This window comes from Haemaphysalis longicornis, unplaced genomic scaffold (assembly GCF_048455015.1).
Source record: "Haemaphysalis longicornis isolate Haplotype H1 unplaced genomic scaffold, Haemaphysalis longicornis Haplotype H1 scaffold_3, whole genome shotgun sequence".
NCBI classification, from domain to species: Eukaryota; Metazoa; Arthropoda; class Arachnida; order Ixodida; family Ixodidae; genus Haemaphysalis; species Haemaphysalis longicornis.
Genome location: NW_027526335.1, coordinates 161,785,290 through 161,803,221, shown reverse-complemented (window position 1 = coordinate 161,803,221; position 17,932 = coordinate 161,785,290). Strand labels below are relative to the sequence as shown.

Genomic DNA, 17,932 nt, shown 5'->3' with positions numbered 1-17,932 from the left:
ACAATCATTGAGCGTGTACAACAATGAGGGGAGAGAAAAAAGAGAGAGAGAAAGCTCTTTATTAGAGGAAAGCAGAGAGGTCTGCGGAATGTTAACACCTACATGCTACTCTGCGGGGAGAGCAGGAGGAAATTATGTTGCAATAGGAAGTAAGGCGGAAGGGAGAGAACAAAGAAGGAAATAAAAGAAGTAAGAAAAAGAGCTAGAGCGAGTGTTGGGTACCGTCAGTACGACACGTGAAAAGTCTATAGAGCGTTGCACAGTGCAAGGATGTTGTGGTCTTACATCATCTCAGGTATTCAAATAAAGCGGTTAGCACTTTACGCTGAAACGACGGAGATAGCAATGGTCCCAGAAGTTGTTTTAAACTTAGAGAGTTGTGGTTGAGCCTCTTGATCTTCTACGCGAGGTTGTTTCTTGCTTGACCGTATGTATGGCACTCCAGAAGAGTATGCTCGGCTGTTTGCGGTGAACCGCCATTGTCGCAATATGGGTTCTAGGTTAGGCCAAGACGATACCGGCAGGTATTTGTGAGTGCTACGTTGAACCGTAATCGATAGACCAACGTCTCTAGCCGACGTAGAAATCGCTCCAGTAACATCAGTTCCAAAGTAGGATCAACCTGATGTAAGAATGGGTGCTCGTTTTCCGGGAGACACCACAGTTTATTCCATAGGACGAGTAAGAAGGCTCAAGACATGCCTTCAACATCACGTTTGAAATCATGTATTGAAAGGGAATTATGCACCATTTTCTGAATTTGACGATTTTTGTTGAGGACACAGGGTAATAAATACCCAAATGTTTGGGTCCCATAATTTGTCTTAATCATTGAGGTTCGGTATAGTTCGTCTCTACACGTGTAATATACGTCGGGTGTTACTCTCTGTAAAAGGCGGATTCATTGGGCTTGATTTCGTTAAAAAAGCATACTGAAAGCTCAAATTGACACGATCTTTTAGGAACATCAAATGTTCAGTCTCGCTCTGCTTATCAGAATAATGATTAGCAAAGATTTAGGAACGTTTAAAGTGACGAGCGCTGACTGATGGGATACTTGGTACTCCTAAAGAGTACAGGCACGCCGCAATGAAACAGCGATTCCCTCGTGTCCTTCCTTTGCGTCCTGTTCGTTTAACGCTGTTCCGGAAGAATGCTCTTTGCGAACTTTGAAACCGAACACAGGGCCCTATGATTTCCGCGTATGTTTAGCATTTGAAAACGATACTAGGCAACAGACAGATAAGGCGCGAGGTTCTATGTATGATGGAGACAAGGCAGCCGTCAATACGATTCAAAGATAGAAACGTGTAACACAAACTTAGTGTACCTTCAGGTCGCTGGTTGTGATCTATTACGCATCATTCTGGAAGTATAGGCTAGTATTACGTCTGCTAGTGCCTCAAGAGAACATGCGGACAATAAAGTGTTCACTAGCCGTCATACTTTATGCTTACAAGGGAAACGGGAAAGGATAGAGTTTAGGGAAGATTCCTAATCAGCATATAGAATTTATGTGAGGTAGAGTAATTCTACAGCACTGATAAGTTCAGAGAGTTGAAGCCTTTGTGATAGAGCTAAATAGGACGTAAAAATCAGAAGTAGTACTGGCTCATGTGCAAGAAGTTCTGTAACTGTTGACTTTGTTAAACAAGGGACATAATCCCTCACATTTGGCCTGGAAGTCTGATTATGTAATTTCTGGGTGTGCAATAATGTCGAAAAACAAATAAATGTGAAATTCGCACATGCAACGTGTTGCTCACTCAATCCGGTCTGAAGGTTGGTAACATCGCTTCACAATTATTATAAAAAGGTGTCGTCCCAGGATAAAAACGAAATATAAGTCTGGGGTAATTGATGGAACGTGAGCTGACAAATATGGGTAACGAAATACTTGAAATTCTGAGCAGTGGTCTCTGCTTTGCCGAATATTTAGATCTGTTCACACTTATAGAAGCATTTTAAACACAAAAAGCATGAGAAAAGCCGAATTTTTAAAGAGACGTTGTTTACCTCTACCACCCAAGAGACGTTGTTTACCTCTACCACCCAAGGGTTCTGTCGCGACCTTTGGTGTCAACAGAACACTCCGGCGAACAAATAAAAGAAGTTACTGAAACCGAACCGAACTTGGAACGAATAGAGAAACGAGGCGTGAGCCCGTTGTCTTACCGATTGAACTACGAGACCAGGCGAAGAGAAGATTTCTGTGCTCTCAGCGAACCCATCTGCGAGTTGCCCCCTGCGTTCTCGCTAAATGCCACGTGATAGCGACACGCGATCTCTCGCGCTTATGTGCACTCCGGCAAGGCAAGTTTAGGGGCCTTGTTCGCGTTTTGCGTAGACGCTTGACGTTAGAAAAATGAAGAAGCTCACAACAACACATGCCATAGAACTTCTACTCCGTGATTATACCGCCGATCTCGTCACCTCCTTCGACCGGTGCAGAGGCGGAGAAGTCAGATCGTCTAACACCGGATTTGCAGTTTGATTTATTAAACAAAACTGTGGGCTATTCCCCTGTCAGGGGAATTGGTAAAGCACGAAAGTGAAATGTGTAGGGAAATCTGCAGCGAAAAGTCAATGAATGGCGGGACGGTGGCGGTCTTGTCGGTGTGCTTGGCGAGTGACGTCCTGCTATTGGGTAGCTTCAGGAGAGGTGCCACCACTTCGTTCCTGCTCCCGTGCCGTATACGGCAGACAGTTGCGTTGCGGAGAGCTCATCTTGAGAAACTGCTTGTCGATCTGCTTGTACACTGAATACACCGGATAGGTCGCATGGGGCAGTTGACGCACATGTTCAGGCCTCCCGTTAGCACAACGGACATGCCATCGGTGAGGGCAAGAAACCGAAATCACTGGCACGTTTGCATCCCAACCAGTGCACGCACACACGGATTACCGGTCACGTGACCCTGCGTAGAAGTGAAAGGCAAAGTCGAACATTTTCCTCTCCCGGGCTTTCTAAAGAACGAGAAATACTAGCTGAGGCCAGAGTTCCAAGAACGGAAGGTGCTGTTCCTGTTGGGGGGACTCGCAGCTATTAAACGAACAATACGCTTTGGTTGATACGCTTTGGTTGATATTATACGCTTTGGTTGAAGTGTTGTTTCAAAATTGGAATACATTATCATTTTCATTTCTTTTCTATATGCGATTGTGTAAGCATATTTGCGCCTCCGCCTATGTGTGTTGTACGCTTTAAAATTACGTCAAGCAACACTGATGTATTGTCGAGTTGTATGTTCAATTTATGCCGATGTATTTCTTTGTCTTCACTCCTGCATGAGCCCGTGTCTTCACTCCTGAAGGGCGTGCAGTATCTGTAAATAATAATAATAATAATAAAACGCGCGCCAGCAAGGGTGGTGGCCCCGGGTTTCAGATGTTATCGTGCTCATTCGCCTTTTTTTCGTCACATAGTGAGTTGACATCTGCAAGACTTCTAGCTTTGTGTTAGTGGAAAAACATTGGGATGCCCATTTCTCTCAGCCTTCGTAGGCATCGCACTGTTTTTGTAGCACTGCCACCTTAATTTAAACGACTCCATTGGGTAAGAGAGCTGACAGCCGTGAGGCTTTCACGTTTAAATCCCCCGCCAGCACAACATTCATGTCAACGGTAGCTGCATGAATCTAACTGCGCTTGCACGCCCCTCCCCCTCCCCACCCAACCTATGCACGGATTGCCCGGACGCCCGTGATTAACCAGACACCGGTGCTCAGACGTGAAATACAGAGGCAAAAATGCCGCGAGGGAAGTCTTTCAAGCTCAAGAAGAATTATGACCTCACGTCGATTTTCCAAGCTGACAAGTTGCTCTTTATCCGGGTGTGACTCGCAGCTATCCGATGAGGTGGAATTTGACGCGGGGAAGGGCGACAGCTACATTTTCCGCGGAAGAACTTTTCCTCTCCTTTGATTTTCTCCGACCATACAATGACGGCGCTACCGCCGATATCAGCCGATTGTGAAACTTGTGAGAGAGGCGTAGGTGGTGGGAAGGTGAATAACAGGTGTGAAAGGTAGTTGGCCTGGCGGGGAGTAGGACTGCACAGGCGTCGAGTTAAGCAGGTCCACTGGTATGAAAACTGTGGGCAGGGGGTTCAGAAATATACTACACCACAGTAAAACGTCCACACAGAATATCGGGGACGGTCGGTTTTGCAGGTATCTGTGGCTGAATACGTCCCGGTGAAGACACAGCTAAGTGTGACGCTTCATTCTGCTCACATGAAATACTGGGTAAGGTGACCCTACACGGGATGAGTTTGGTGTTTTTCAGGAACAGCTTGATAGTTTCCGCCGCCTACTTTGTGTACCGCATTGAGGGGCCCAAAGTAGGGGCGTCAATGTGTTTTATACCGTACCGGGAGAAGTACAAAGCCCCACACCCTGCTCTGGATGCTTGGTTTGAACGTTTCCTCTTTAGGCAGTAAGTTGTCGTTGTCAGCATCGGTCGTTTCTTTGCAACAAATACGTTGTCGAGCAAGCTGCCAGGCAGAGTTTGTGCAGTGAGCGTACTTCCTGGCACCTGAAGTGGACACGTAATATCGTCTGGAAGCAATTGTGCACGAAACATTTGCCGTGGACAAACCGCCGTAAGAAGTGAGACATGTTTCTTGGACTGCCGTGTTGTAAGCGAACCTCAGGTACGGCAGCATGTAAGTCAGCCCGGTTATTGTCATCAATGCAAAAGTATATAGAAATCAAATCAGCGGTTGCTGTGTTCAAGCGTTTTTGTGGCCCAGTTTGTATGGCTGTGTTACGCTGTTCTCTTTATAGATCGGCATAACATACTCTGATTAATTGTACATTTAGTGCGGCGGAAACATAGTGCCTCTGTCGGTTATGGTGACTGGTGGGGCCGCCTCATAGTTTATGATGGGAACAAAGAAGTTTGAAATTGCATAGGATGAATATTGGTGTAATATCTTTTCCTCACAATAATGGGTAAGTTATTCACTACTTACTGCAATATCTTATTTCCAGCATGGGGCGCTGGAAAGGGCCTTTGTATATCTACGCCAAGCTTTTTAAATGGGATGCTCGGAAAATCAACATAAAAGGTAATAACTCCCGTTGTTTTTGTTTTCAGGGAAAGTCTAGCAAACGCATCACGTCCAATACAGCATTCAGGTGTTTGAGTGAATGAGTGCCATTTTAGACAAGAACATAGAGTGCCCGTCATTCTTTGAAAGACACAGGGCAGAGTGGATATGAAAAGGTAGCACCTCCCTCAGTAGTTATTATGGAGCAATAACTTTTCTTTTTGGCGGGCGGGCGCGTTTCTCGCTCCGATGTTCCCTGAGGCGCTGTTTAAGCCCATGGAAGATAACTACTTCTAATGACGCAAATCGTCTAAGAGATTGTCTGTTAGACGAAGCAGTCAAACGTCTTTCTCCGTGATTTTGTTGAGCGTCCTGTAGTAGACGAAAAGATGAAAAGGGGAATGTTTTTCTGCGAGAACAATGGGGACGCTCACTGGCTTGTAGATTTTTGTATATCACCCTGCGCCTTTCCTTGCATCCGGCAACGTTTAACTCCTGCTTTTTTGTAGACAGCCGCTGAGGATGCTCCTGATGACTCACATGATGACCCCAGTCACACTGCCGTGCGTTGTGACAGCTCTGCATGAACCTTAAGAAAAAGTGCCACTAAAAGAAGCGTTGATGCTCTGAAGTCGATGTTTTTGGGCTGGTGGTTACCTAATCCAAAATGGTCATGTGGGAAGCTGCTGGAGAGGTGTACTTCTAACCATTTGATTATATCTCAAACAATAACACAACATGTGCGCGAGAGTGGTCGGCTTAGTCCACGAGGGCGATGAAAGCCTTGTTGGCTGAGCGTTGTGGAGCTCGTTGAAGCTCGTTGTCAGATGTTCAGTACCATGGTTCCGCTGCTCAAGGAGCCATCTAGCTTAACTGACTTGCCCGTATCCTCCTTCGCCCCCCCCCTCCCCGCAAAAAAATTGTGGGCTTAGAGAATCGGCCACTTACAACTTACAAGTAACATTGTAAGAACGCTCGTCTGCATCATGAGTTTATGGTTTCCAGATGTATAGCTCCATCTACGATATTTTAACCATTTTAGTGTTACCTCCTCCAATTATGACAACTTGTTCAAATGTCATGACTACACCGGTTTTCACAAATACTATATTTGTGGTTTCATTGCTTCACCCCACGAATTTTTCCTCTTCATTTCATCGGCCAGGTTTGGTAATGTACATCTTCTGTTCATTGTTTTACTTTTGCGTTGTTTTTATTTCAAATGTGTCACTTTTTAAAATTCCGTTCGATGAATTATCGACCTTTGAACTATTCTGAGTAATAAATTTGGTAAATCCAGCAATTATATGTGTGTCCAGAATGAAAGGGGCTATATTTTTGATCCTGATTCTTGAATTGTTTCTTCTCTGTAAATATTTCTTGGCCATTTTTTTTTCTCACCAACTTGCACGGAAGGCGTTTGAAAGATGTTTTTGAGCCATAAAGCGCGCAAAAAAGCCAGACGACACCATATCAAACATGCGAACACTAGATATAATTTAAAGGTCGTTTTCTTGGTATTCGACAATAAATTTCAGTTGTCTTAAGGTAGCAAATTGAGCGAATTGGTTAAGTTCATTTGATAGTAAGCGGTGTGCTCATGTGCTCGTCTGTTGCCCTCTTTTTTCGCACTATTTCTTGCTTAGATTTGTACTAACTGGCCCCCTTAAATCAGTGTTATGTATTTTTGATTTTGTACTTTTATGCACTCCTGCGCACGAGCAAGCGGGTTCGATTCCCGGCCGTGGCGACCGCTTTTCTGATCGAGGTGGAAAGAGAACGTCCATGTGTACAAGATATCGACGTACGTTAAAGATTCCCAAATCGTCAAAACTAATCCGGAGCCCTCCACTACGGCATACCTCATTACCTGCGTTGCGTCGGTGCGTTAAACCCTCCAATCAATCAATTTTGTGCTATCACTTTTAAAATGTATGGAGTTTTTTTAATTTACGACAGTTAACATTCTGTTGAACCAATTATATATAGTGTAATTATTGTAAGGATGAAATGTGTGAAATTTGATCATTTTTTTATTTTTCCGCAAACGCAGGCCGTTTATCATTGGCCCATTTGTGCAATTTTGATTTCTGTTTTTGTGGTGTTCCTCCGAGATTTTATTTTCGCCTTTGTCTCGGGTGAGATGCATGAGTTAGAAATTTTGTTTTAGTGCGCGGACTTTTACATTTCTTAATTTAGTGTTTTTTGTGGTAAAATGGTTTCGACCAATTATCTCTGTTGAGTTACACGGTAGATCATTCTTCCCGAATTCTTTATTATTAATTTTGGGCAATTTTTAGTTCGCTTTTGTTTTGTAATGTATAATTTATTTCGTAACTCCCGGTAGAGTTTTAATTTTTATCCTGCTTGTATTTTTTTGGTGTTAAATTTGTTGCGCCCTATGGTATTAGTTTACACTATTGTAAATGTTAGGTGTGTAGCTCTTGTAATTATGCCGTTTTGTGCAAACACATGGCGTTACACGGTGGGGGCTTGGGGGTACTTCACGAAGAATGATACCCTGTAAAGTGTAATGGGGTTGCAGGAAAGAGGCGACACGAGTGATGGCAGATGGCGCCGCGCATTATTTACAGGGCACGCAATTCTTATGCTAGCGCCCATAACAGCTCGACCAATTGTTCGTGCGTTGTACTGCTTTTATTTCATTGCTGAAGGATGCCTCTGGCACTACCAGCCAGTTTCCATATTTTCTGATTGCCGTAACGATGCCTCATCTTAGAAGGCGGCCGTCCCCTCGAGGACACAGGAGGCGCTGAGGATGATGAGGAAATGATCAAAAGTGAAATCCTTGCAGTCGCGGATGGTGATGAAGAACATGGTGAAGAATTGGTCCGGGTCAGTTGCAGGGCAAAGTTTGCCCTGCGCGTCTGGCGCACGGTCGAATACTGCGTTCATGGCGAAACAAAGCAAAGTCTTAGATAAGGATTGGGGGATGACACAGTATTGGGAGATGACCCTGGACGACGAAACATGCTACGCGGCGGCAGGAAAATAGGGACACAAACAAAAAAAATGCTAAATCTATATATTTACAAGGCGATACGATCATTGTACTAGCGCCTTTGAGAGCTCAAAAATGCCTCCGTGCCATTTCCTTCTTGTTCGTCGGGTAAGGATCGATGCCCCTTTCGCTGCACGCCGATTCCCCCATTTTGTTCTTGTTAGAAACTAGAAATTATGCCTCTTCGTTGAAAAAAAGATATTTAAAATGGTCAACTTTCTCACGTGCAACCAAAGCCAGAGTCCAAGGTCAATATCCAGTCTGTTTCGAGTATCGGAATGGCGCAATCGGGTTGACGTCGGCTTAGTAACGCGAGTAACTACGGTTGCATTCCGACCACCAGAAGCGTTTCTTTATTGAGGCGCTCAATGAGCATTTGCTTATCGTCATCATCGTTTTTTTTAAATACATTTTACACAGTAGCTTTCCTGCAGCGCGTTTTAACCGCACAAACGACCCCATCCGTGAGGCATTGAAAGCTTCGCTTTGGTAACCTTCCTATTAATCTACCAAATTTCCCGCACACAGTAGTTAACATTTTCTCAGCCACGCCTGGATACTCTCGTGTTGCAGGAAGGAAGTTTTCAGGAAGTGCGTAGGTAATCGTTTCTATCCAGCAACTTTCCAGTAACCAGCATTTATCCAGCAACTTTCGAATATGCACAACACTTGCATTGAAAACCAGCTGGTTATTTCTTTCTTAAGAGCCGGAAATGATTCAGAAGTTATAATCACTGCTTCTACGCAAATACACCTTACTACCCACCAGAAAGTTTGAAAAAAATATATGAACTCCTCAGGCAAACGACGACGATTGCTCAATTCGAAGCTTAGTCTGGAGCGGTCCGTTGGTTGTCGTCTTAATTTACACTTCGATTCACAGATGGTTTTGACTTTGACTGCTTGAGCTTTGACTGTGTCTTGCACGGCTTCGTCTTTTGAACGGAGCGGCTCGGACTTTGACCCTTCGCCATTGGAGTTTGCATGAAGAATGTGTCATCTTCAGCAATCGTCGGAAGAGGGAGAGGTGCATGATTTTTTCTCTTTTGTATTCCCTTAACGTCCGGGCTTTTTGTAGGTTAGTTGTTTTTTATGCACGTCTACGCACCATTCTTCAAATCCAAGTTGCTTCGACCATGTAGGAATGGCAAAATAAGATAGACGTCGACTTCGTTATGCGCGTGACGCGGATTTGATGCCGACGAGGGCAGGCGTATTTTTCTTTCACTCCACTCACAGTTATCAGCATCGTCTAGGAAAGTTGGATGTTCTCCGGTGAGTTTTTGAGGCGACAAACGCCACCAGTAAGAAACCGAAAGCTCTGCTTTAATAAACTTTCCAAACCATATTTTTTTCACCTTGAGTAAACGTGTCTGTGAAATCACGCCTGCATGCACGAGAAAAATTTCAAGGTTTGTCCGGTACTTCTGAGAGTATCCTCAAATAAGTAGCCGTAAACCCCGTCTCCCCCCTCCCTGCATCGTCAACAGATTACTAACACAAGTTCCACAACAGAACCGCATAAAAAGATCACGACTTAGTAAAAAACAAATAGGCGCAGATTACCAGCCACACACACCTTGTTTGACAATATCGCATCCACTGCATGGATCAATTGATTGCTCGTGGTATCCCCCTTGTAACGGGGTACTGACGCGTGACCTTACCAACAAAACTATAATATCTATGTTTTACACTCTTCGTTTATTACATGCACTCATTTAAGAGCAATCATTAAATACTTTTTTCTTGTTACAGGTGGGAGCTGTCCTAGACAAAATTCTGATCTCTCGTTTTGGTCCTCCGGCATACTAATCTTTTCTTCGGCTCGAAAGCCTTAAGGTAACTCCCCCTGTGATACCTTTAAAACCTAGGGCTTCTCGATGCCAAATATTTCTCTCATGTAGATTGGGATGGATACACCCGTATTGCAGCAGTATGTGCCGCATAGATTCTGTTTATTTTCCGCAGACCACGCATAGCACATCGTTTTATGTATATTTAAACCACAAAGCTTTTATTCCTCAAGCAACCTTTTCTAGCCTCAAAATGCGAAGTACTTCCTTGGAATTAGCGCAGAAGTTGTGCTTTCTAATCTCCGCCTTCTCTGGCCTGTGCATCTCTAACAATGTTTTACATATCTTACGACGCCTGAAATTTTTTCGCTCCATTTATTTGTTTTTATATGTCTTGCTTCTTTTTGGTTGCCTTGGCTGTCTTTGGTTATCCGGTCGTCTTTATGTATTTGATCGTTAATCTTCTGGACTACCATATCCACTGCGTGTGCACGCGTTTCCTGTATAGGTACCTAAAAACTTAAGCTGTCCACCTACGTTGATTCATTGCTCTCAACCTCCCCTCAAAACATATTTCATTCTGTGCTTCTCAAATTTCAAACAAAACTCAGCCCACATCCCCAAGCACTGCTTCATTACTTTTTGTACTATGTGCTGCTGAGGCCAAGCGGCCTACCGTTGTTTGGCTCAGTTCATGGAATGATCTAGCGTCTGGGTCTAAGCAGAGTATTGCATTGGCAAATGTGAAGCCGGAACAATTCTTTCTTTCCACATTCCTCTCACTACCTTATATTTGTTATACCCACACACAGCTATATGCTTCCTTATAGATGCGTTTCGCTTTCCTTTAGTCGTACGTTTTTCCTTCTGACTTAAGTGGTGTTCTCCGTCGTTTATCTACACTCCCAAATACTTATTTTACTTGTCTCTCTTTTATTCACAATGCTGAATTTATACTGTGTCAGCGATAGTGTCACTGGAAACCATTATTTCCGATTTTACAGTGCTGAAAGTTAAGCGGAGATATGTGACTCTCTGGCACTAATATTTCTAAGCCTTTGCATACTGCCGCCGTATCAGGTGAAAGAACAATGTCGTCTGCTTACAACATTCTCTGAATATGCTGTTGCACCACTTCACTTTCTCCCATACGCGTTAGGTTGTACCCTAATTGAGTTTCTTCTAGTTTCGTTTTTACCCCAAAAGAATAATAAGTATTGGGCTCGAAGGGCATGCCTGTTTCAGTCCTCGGTGGGTAACGACGTGCTGGGCCCATTTCTGCCCTTGCCATAACAGGTGCACTCTTTATTTTTATAGAGTGCGATAAGGAACTGCATTAATTCGTCTTCTAAGCTCTAGAGTTTCAGCACCCTCCCCAGCAGTGCTCTGTTTACGTTGTCACATGCCCTTTGATGTCCACTAACATAATCGATAATGGTCTATTCTGAGCTTTCGCAATTTCAATGCACTGTGTTATCACGAAGAAATTCTCATCCAAACGCCGGTATTGGTTTTGTCTGAATCCATTGTACAGCTTTCGAAGGATTTGATTTTTTCTATACATGTTTGTATTTCAAATTTCATCGCCTAAACTACGCATCTATACACCACTGACGTTACTGTGAGTGGTTTGTATGAATCAGTACTGAATTCGTTGTCTCCGACTTTATAAATTACCTTCATCCTGCTTTTTAGTCAAATCGGTGGAATTTTCTTGGTTTTTTCACCTTATCTATTACCTTCATAAATTATGCCTTGCTTTTTCACCCAATGGAGTTAATCAGCTGCATCGGTATTCCGTCCGAACCCACTGCGCGTTTGGGGGAACCTTTTTTGTACGCTTTTTCAAATCAAGGTTGCTGAAATTTACTTGCTGTTCCGCAGTCTTCTGTGGTGCCGTTGTTATGCGCGCTTGCTTTCCTTCCTTTATTTACCTAAACATCTCACTATTGACTCCATGAATATTCGCCAACGCCTGGTGTACTTCGAAACGTTTGCGCTCCTCGTCAACCAAGAATTTTTCATGGATATCGTTTTTTGAGCTTAGTGATATTTCACGTGTCCAAAACTTATGGAATGGACTTTTTTGTTCTTTCAGATTCATGTGATTCATTGTTATCTTTTTTTTCTTGATCTTTGCTCGTACCATTTTCTGCACCCTTGTTTTTCTCCCCCGGTAGCTATCCCATTTTTATTCACTACGCCCGGCTTTATATCACATGGTTGCAATTGTTTTTTCCGCTGTGTGTTCTCTTGACGCCCTTTGCGATGGTCAATAGCCCGTTTATTTCCTGATTCAACCTGGTGCTTGGATGTATCTTCCCTTTGATCGGTTTCGTTGCTTAGCATCCCCAATACTACGCTTTATGAAATCGATCTTTTTTTTCGTAATCCCAAGTTTCGTCTGCGTACTTATTGATTCCACCTTTCGTCTTATCAGTGGCGATATGTACCTCTTCATTGTTAAAATTAGTGCCTCCGGCTCTACCGATTTCTAAATTTGTCCAGGTTGCATCTCCAACGTTGAAGGTATGCCGTTTGTTGTTCCTTTTTAAGGTGTCTGGTCCACTTCCATGTATCCTCATTACCGGCACCCTTTCCTGTGCTGTGTGAGAGTGTAGACTAATCTATGCTGTAACTCTCTGTTACCGCTTTCCTACGTCATTTCTCTATCACAATTGTTTTCTGTGTTTACTATTCTAGCCGGTTTTCCTGACATAGATCTATCACTAGAGAACCACAGTGATCTTTGTATCAGCCCTATGTGGGCATTCCTATCTTAAACTAAAATTATTTCTCCATAATCTTTCAACTGGTTGATATCTCTTCTCGGTTCGTTTTGTCTCTTTATGTTCTCTGACCGCCATTTGTCCCGCTGGTGGCCCGAAGGTACACAACTTCTAGCCATGTAATTCTTCCGCTCTCCTGCCTTTAACCTATAGATGCTCTATAGAAATTCCGTGCCTTCTCTGCCAGTCGGCAACTTGTTTATTGTGCCAACGCCTCTTCCTCTTTTTATTCCTTCGATTCTATTGCACCCTTCGAAGACCTAATTATCCATGACAGGTTGGGCTTGTAGGTCTCGGAGGTGAGTCTCGTCTAAGGCGTACACGTTTGTTTCTCCCATTTTCAAGGTAGTTCGGAATTTCCACGCACCTATTAGGCGTTCTTTCTCCAAGAATATTTATGCATCAGAATAAATATATATTGCGTTTGCTTTCCCCTTTCGCATTCCACCTACGGGGTTAATATACGTGTCTCACTGAATTTTTTACTTAATAAATTGTAGAAGATATCGCAGTTCCAATAAAAAAAAAGAATTAGACTTGGGATGTCCATGTAGTGAGACAAACCATTAACTAGGCAACAGAGCGGATACCAAGAGAGGGGTAAAGAAGAAGGGGAAGGAAGGCCTTTAACCCGATGAAGAGATCAAATAGAAAAATTCGTGGGTAAAGCGTGGACTGGAGCCGCGCAGGGCCAGAATTTTTGTAGGTCAATCGGAGAGGTTTCAGTCATGCAGTGAACGTGAGTAGGCGGATGATGATTATGAGGATGATTATGAAATTGTTCGTTTTATTGGTTTTACTTAACTAACCTTTGTATACATTCGACGCTATATCTATAGGTTCTTCGGTCATCTCTAGTCTTTCTGGCCTCCCAGCGTTGAATGCGCATACCTCAGTCGTTTCCCATGTGTCACCTAGCTTGTCGTTCGTAGCTTTGCGGAGCCCCCTAAAAAGCTATCGCTCTCACACCTAAGCGCCATTCTACCTTATTCCCTGTCCTCGGGCTGAAGTGAATCCTGTCCCATTGAAAAGATTCTATATGACCCACATTCATTGGCTGTGTGAGTGCCAACACGACTCCATGCACCATCACAGTTAACAGGCCTCAGCGGTTCAAGAAACTCTGAAAGCACGGGCTGTTGAGGTTACCGAAGCCATGTGGGCCATATTCCTGTTGTAAAATAAAGTGGTTCTCTTTTATTTCTCCCTCTCCCTTTCTCTATCTATGTATCAAATGCTGCCCACTACTTGTTTACGTCTTTCATTTCAAGCCCAAGTTCCCTGTGGTGCCTCTCTCTCTCGTCTTACCAGGAAGTACTGCGAGTTCGGTGTACACGCCCTGCTTTATTACGTCCAGCACGGTGCAGACCGCAATCACCACAATTGGGGTCATCGCCCGCAGGTAGTTTACTCCCGTCGCTATCTCCTGGTCATGTTTAACCCACCTCTCCCTTAAGAACATCGCTAAGCCCGGTGGCAATGAACACAAGGTTTCTGCAACGTCTGACCAGGGAAGCACCCGGCCTTGACACGCTTATACCTCTTTACCCATTCTATTACGCAGCTCTGCTACGCTACTCTTCATGTTCGGATGAGCCGCGAGCTTCTCTTCAATGTCACGCTGCTTTCCCACTGGTTAGGCAAGCCGACGTCTCTGCACGTGGGAATATCTTTGCCTTGTCTACCTTCCGCCCCATGTGTCACCTTGGTGCTGGGTTCCCAGGTCTGGCGAGTTGTGGCCTAACTGGCGACGTTTCGAGACTTGTGGAAATGGAAATTTTAGTGTGGAGACCTGGCTTCTTTGAGCATGGAACTTTCATGTAGTTCCGAGCCCTCCCGATGCACCACATTCCACACGAGGGCCTTATTTGGTATTGAACCGCATTTTAGCTGTTCATAAACAAAATAAACAGAGCAGAACAAACTTTTAGGCATATCATGGTTATCTGGAAATGTCTAGAATTGGCCTCGAAAATTCAGTCACTCAACTACACCACTGTGCAGCGCTACCTAACGAAAGAAGTCAAAATTTTCTTTGCACTTTTTCATATCGTGCATATTAGTGTCAAAGCGTCATCCATAGCGTCAAAACCTTCATGCTGAGTCATTGGTTGAAACTATAAGGCTTCAGTAGTTCACAGGAGCTTGAGATGTAATGCAGAGTGGGGCAAGTGTACATGACCTGGCATAATAGGCACGGGAATTTAAAGGGTGGTGGCAAATTGATAAAACACAGTCTGTACGAAACGCCACTTTCTAGCAATTCTAATTATTAGAATGCTTTACTAAACCTGGATATTTTAATTTTTTTAGACAGTAGTCAACCGCTGTCGCTTTCCCGCATCACGGCAGAAGAATACTATTTGTAATGCAGTTTTCTGGAGAATATGGTGTTGTTGTTGATGATGATGATTATGATTATGATGATGATGGTGGTGGTGGTGGTGTTGGTAGCGTCGTTGAGGATTTCTACTTCTACAAAATTGTTCATCTTTTCTGACAAGGTAATGAAAAATTTGGCAGCCATCCCGCCCTGCGAAAGTGCATGCCCAGGATAGCTGTTATATACCACTGCGAATGATGATAGAGGAGGGTATGAAGTGTTTCTTATTGTGCGTGGGTTCTTGCGCGAAGTGGTGGATGCTTTTAGGATTTGAAGGGTTAGGTTTTCCTCGGAGTATTTGAGTAGTCCACCGCGCAAACGTTTGTACAAAGATATGATTGATGTGTGTCTGCCTGTTCCGGTTTATCGTCAGTTATATGCAGTGGGTTCAGGAAAAGATGTTCTAAAAAGAGTGAAACGAATGCCAGTACGTTCATCTGTTAAATCTTTCTTCTTTAAACTTCATAGCGGCACGCTTCCGGTAAAAGCCTGGCTGCAGGAAAAAGGACTATATGTACACCCATGGACACTTAACTGTAGACTATGCCAAAAGCTGGAAACAATTGAGCACATCTTTCTGGACTGTTGGGATGCGGTGTTTTACTGGGACATCCTTCGACGAACCATGGAAAAAGACTTACCATTAACGCCTTATGGCATTCGCTTTTTGCCCGTAAACAATGATGGAGGCGTGCCCTATGATATGTTCATGGCACTCAGTCTGCATTCTATGTGGAAAACTCGCATGGCGGTTCAAAACGCCGAAGAGGATGCTCGCACAGTGCGAGAGTACTTCATTGAAAGCGTTGCTTATATAAGAGAAGTTTATCGAGTGATGCCGGAAGAGCCTGAGTGGTTACCCATTCTGGATGTTCTAGCGCAATTTAAGATGTTTTAAGCCACTCACTTTAGCCCATTGCTGGCTGGAGCTAGTAATTTGTGTACTGAACAGTGCGTGTTGTGTTGCCGCCAAGCAGGCATTAAAGAAAAAAAAAGTTTCGACGGGCTTGTCACTTGCGCTCGTCTAGTCTCAATATTACGGTTTAAGAGTATCGGCACTCTTTACTTCTATTGCTCGCTGCCGCCATCATGATCATTGGTCAGTTTGTGCTACGTGATGTTTGTTTACGTGATTAACCTGGCGCATGCCGTCGGCATCTTAGGCCGTGGCGCCTCGGCGTTATCGCCCACGGGGATAAAACCGTTAGAAAGAGAGGTATACAGCTTTGCTGTAAAAGTACACACTAGCATCGCATTGTTGAAAATGACACCTTTTCTGTCTTCTTTAAAAACATTTAATCTAAGGTGGGGACTTTTTTTTCTGCTGTCGGCATTTTCCGGCAAATTTTCAGTATGAGGGCCTTGCAACCCGGCATCAGTGCATGCCACCGCTCCGCTGCTTTGGCCGAGGTGTTCCTTAATTTTTGTGGAAAGAACGATACTTTCTAGCTCCCTCTGCGCTGCTTTTAACTTTCCCTCAACTGCCATGCATTCGTCCCGTTCGTTACCAGCGCTGCCTCCAGTTCTGCAACCCGCTTAGCTAGCGCCGAGTTGTCCGCTTTTACACGTTCTAGCTGCAAAATCCCGAAACGTAAACGACAAGCAGCTGTCTCTTCGTCTGCCTCTCCGCCATCCCGCTAAAACGCCTCTGCATCTATGTGCCGCGGAAAGATACCACAGTGTACCAGCTTTCTACGCATGTTCGTCATTTCGGCTGCAAATCTGACACAACAAAAAAGAACCACTCTGGTAAATACTCAGCTTCGGCTGTCCTCTACTGTCTCTTTCGTTGCACTGGCCTTGCCTGCACTGCACGCTGTTTTCGACGCATAAAGAACACGGGACCGCACAGGTGGACGGCGGTGATGAAGCCGTGGGGACAACTGTAAAGCAACACTACCGGAATCCGGTGGCCTCGTGTCACGTCCACAAAGAAATATTCTCAGATAACCGCAAGCACTGCGCGTCTGCGCTCATCCTCGCGCATTACGTGCCGATTCAACTAACACCACCTAACAGACGTGTTATACTCGGGTGGTTATCAAAACACATCGAGCATTGGGACGGCTTTCTGGGCAACTCTGATGCTCTGCTCCAACTATGCTTCGTTGAGAATGGCGAGGAAGCTGCGAGAACCTCAAAACTCCTGGCTGACTAACGTGGCATGGGATGCGTTTACACACTCGGCTACCGCAAAAATAAAATTCTTATTCGTTGTGAAGGATATTAGGCCCGATGACCAGTATCGAGGTCCAGATTACATCGCCTAGTTCTGCGAGTAAAACTCGGCAAAGAAATTGTCGCTATCGTATTGACCGCGTACAACCAACAGTTCCCAAAGAAGCATGTACACGGAATTCACAGACAGATTTTTTCTCGCAATGTCGATGGGTGACTTTAAAAATCGGATTGAGGAAACAAACTAAACAAAAGATTAAAGAAAAACTTACCTTCGCCTTCGGCAACCTGGAATCGCAAAAATGGTCGATCAGCTATATATCATTGCCGCATTGAACGTACCTTTATATTAAATATCAATAAACTTTGTTCTCGTAATACCTTTTATTTACAATCTAGTGCTCTCGTTAACGCTTATGCTGTTTTGGTGCCTTTAGATATATCATATGAAGAAACGAGACCTTCAGGCACACCACGATTTCACATTGCATTAAACCATCCTAAAACTTCTTTGCTATCTTCCGACCATCGTTTCTTTCATTAAATATAAATCAGTAATAATAAAGGTGAAATGAGTAAAATAAATATGAATTGCAGAAACAATTATTTTGTGTTGGAAGTTTTTAAGCTATAAATCAGTTCAAATTTGACTCCTTTCTTCATCACAACCACCCATCGCAGTTTAACGACCGAGTAAATCGCATTATAAGC

At 44.0% G+C, this 17,932-nt stretch overlaps 1 long non-coding RNA gene across 1 annotated transcript in view; it reads right to left on the bottom strand.

Moving 5' to 3' along the window:
* Positions 1-17,932, bottom strand: part of LOC144173492 (uncharacterized) — a 63,579-nt gene that overhangs the window by 831 nt on the left and 44,816 nt on the right. Inside the window, exon 3 of the long non-coding RNA XR_013323294.1 lies at positions 17,494-17,509. This is a non-coding gene — a long non-coding RNA (uncharacterized LOC144173492). The remainder of the gene's footprint in view (positions 1-17,493; positions 17,510-17,932) is intronic.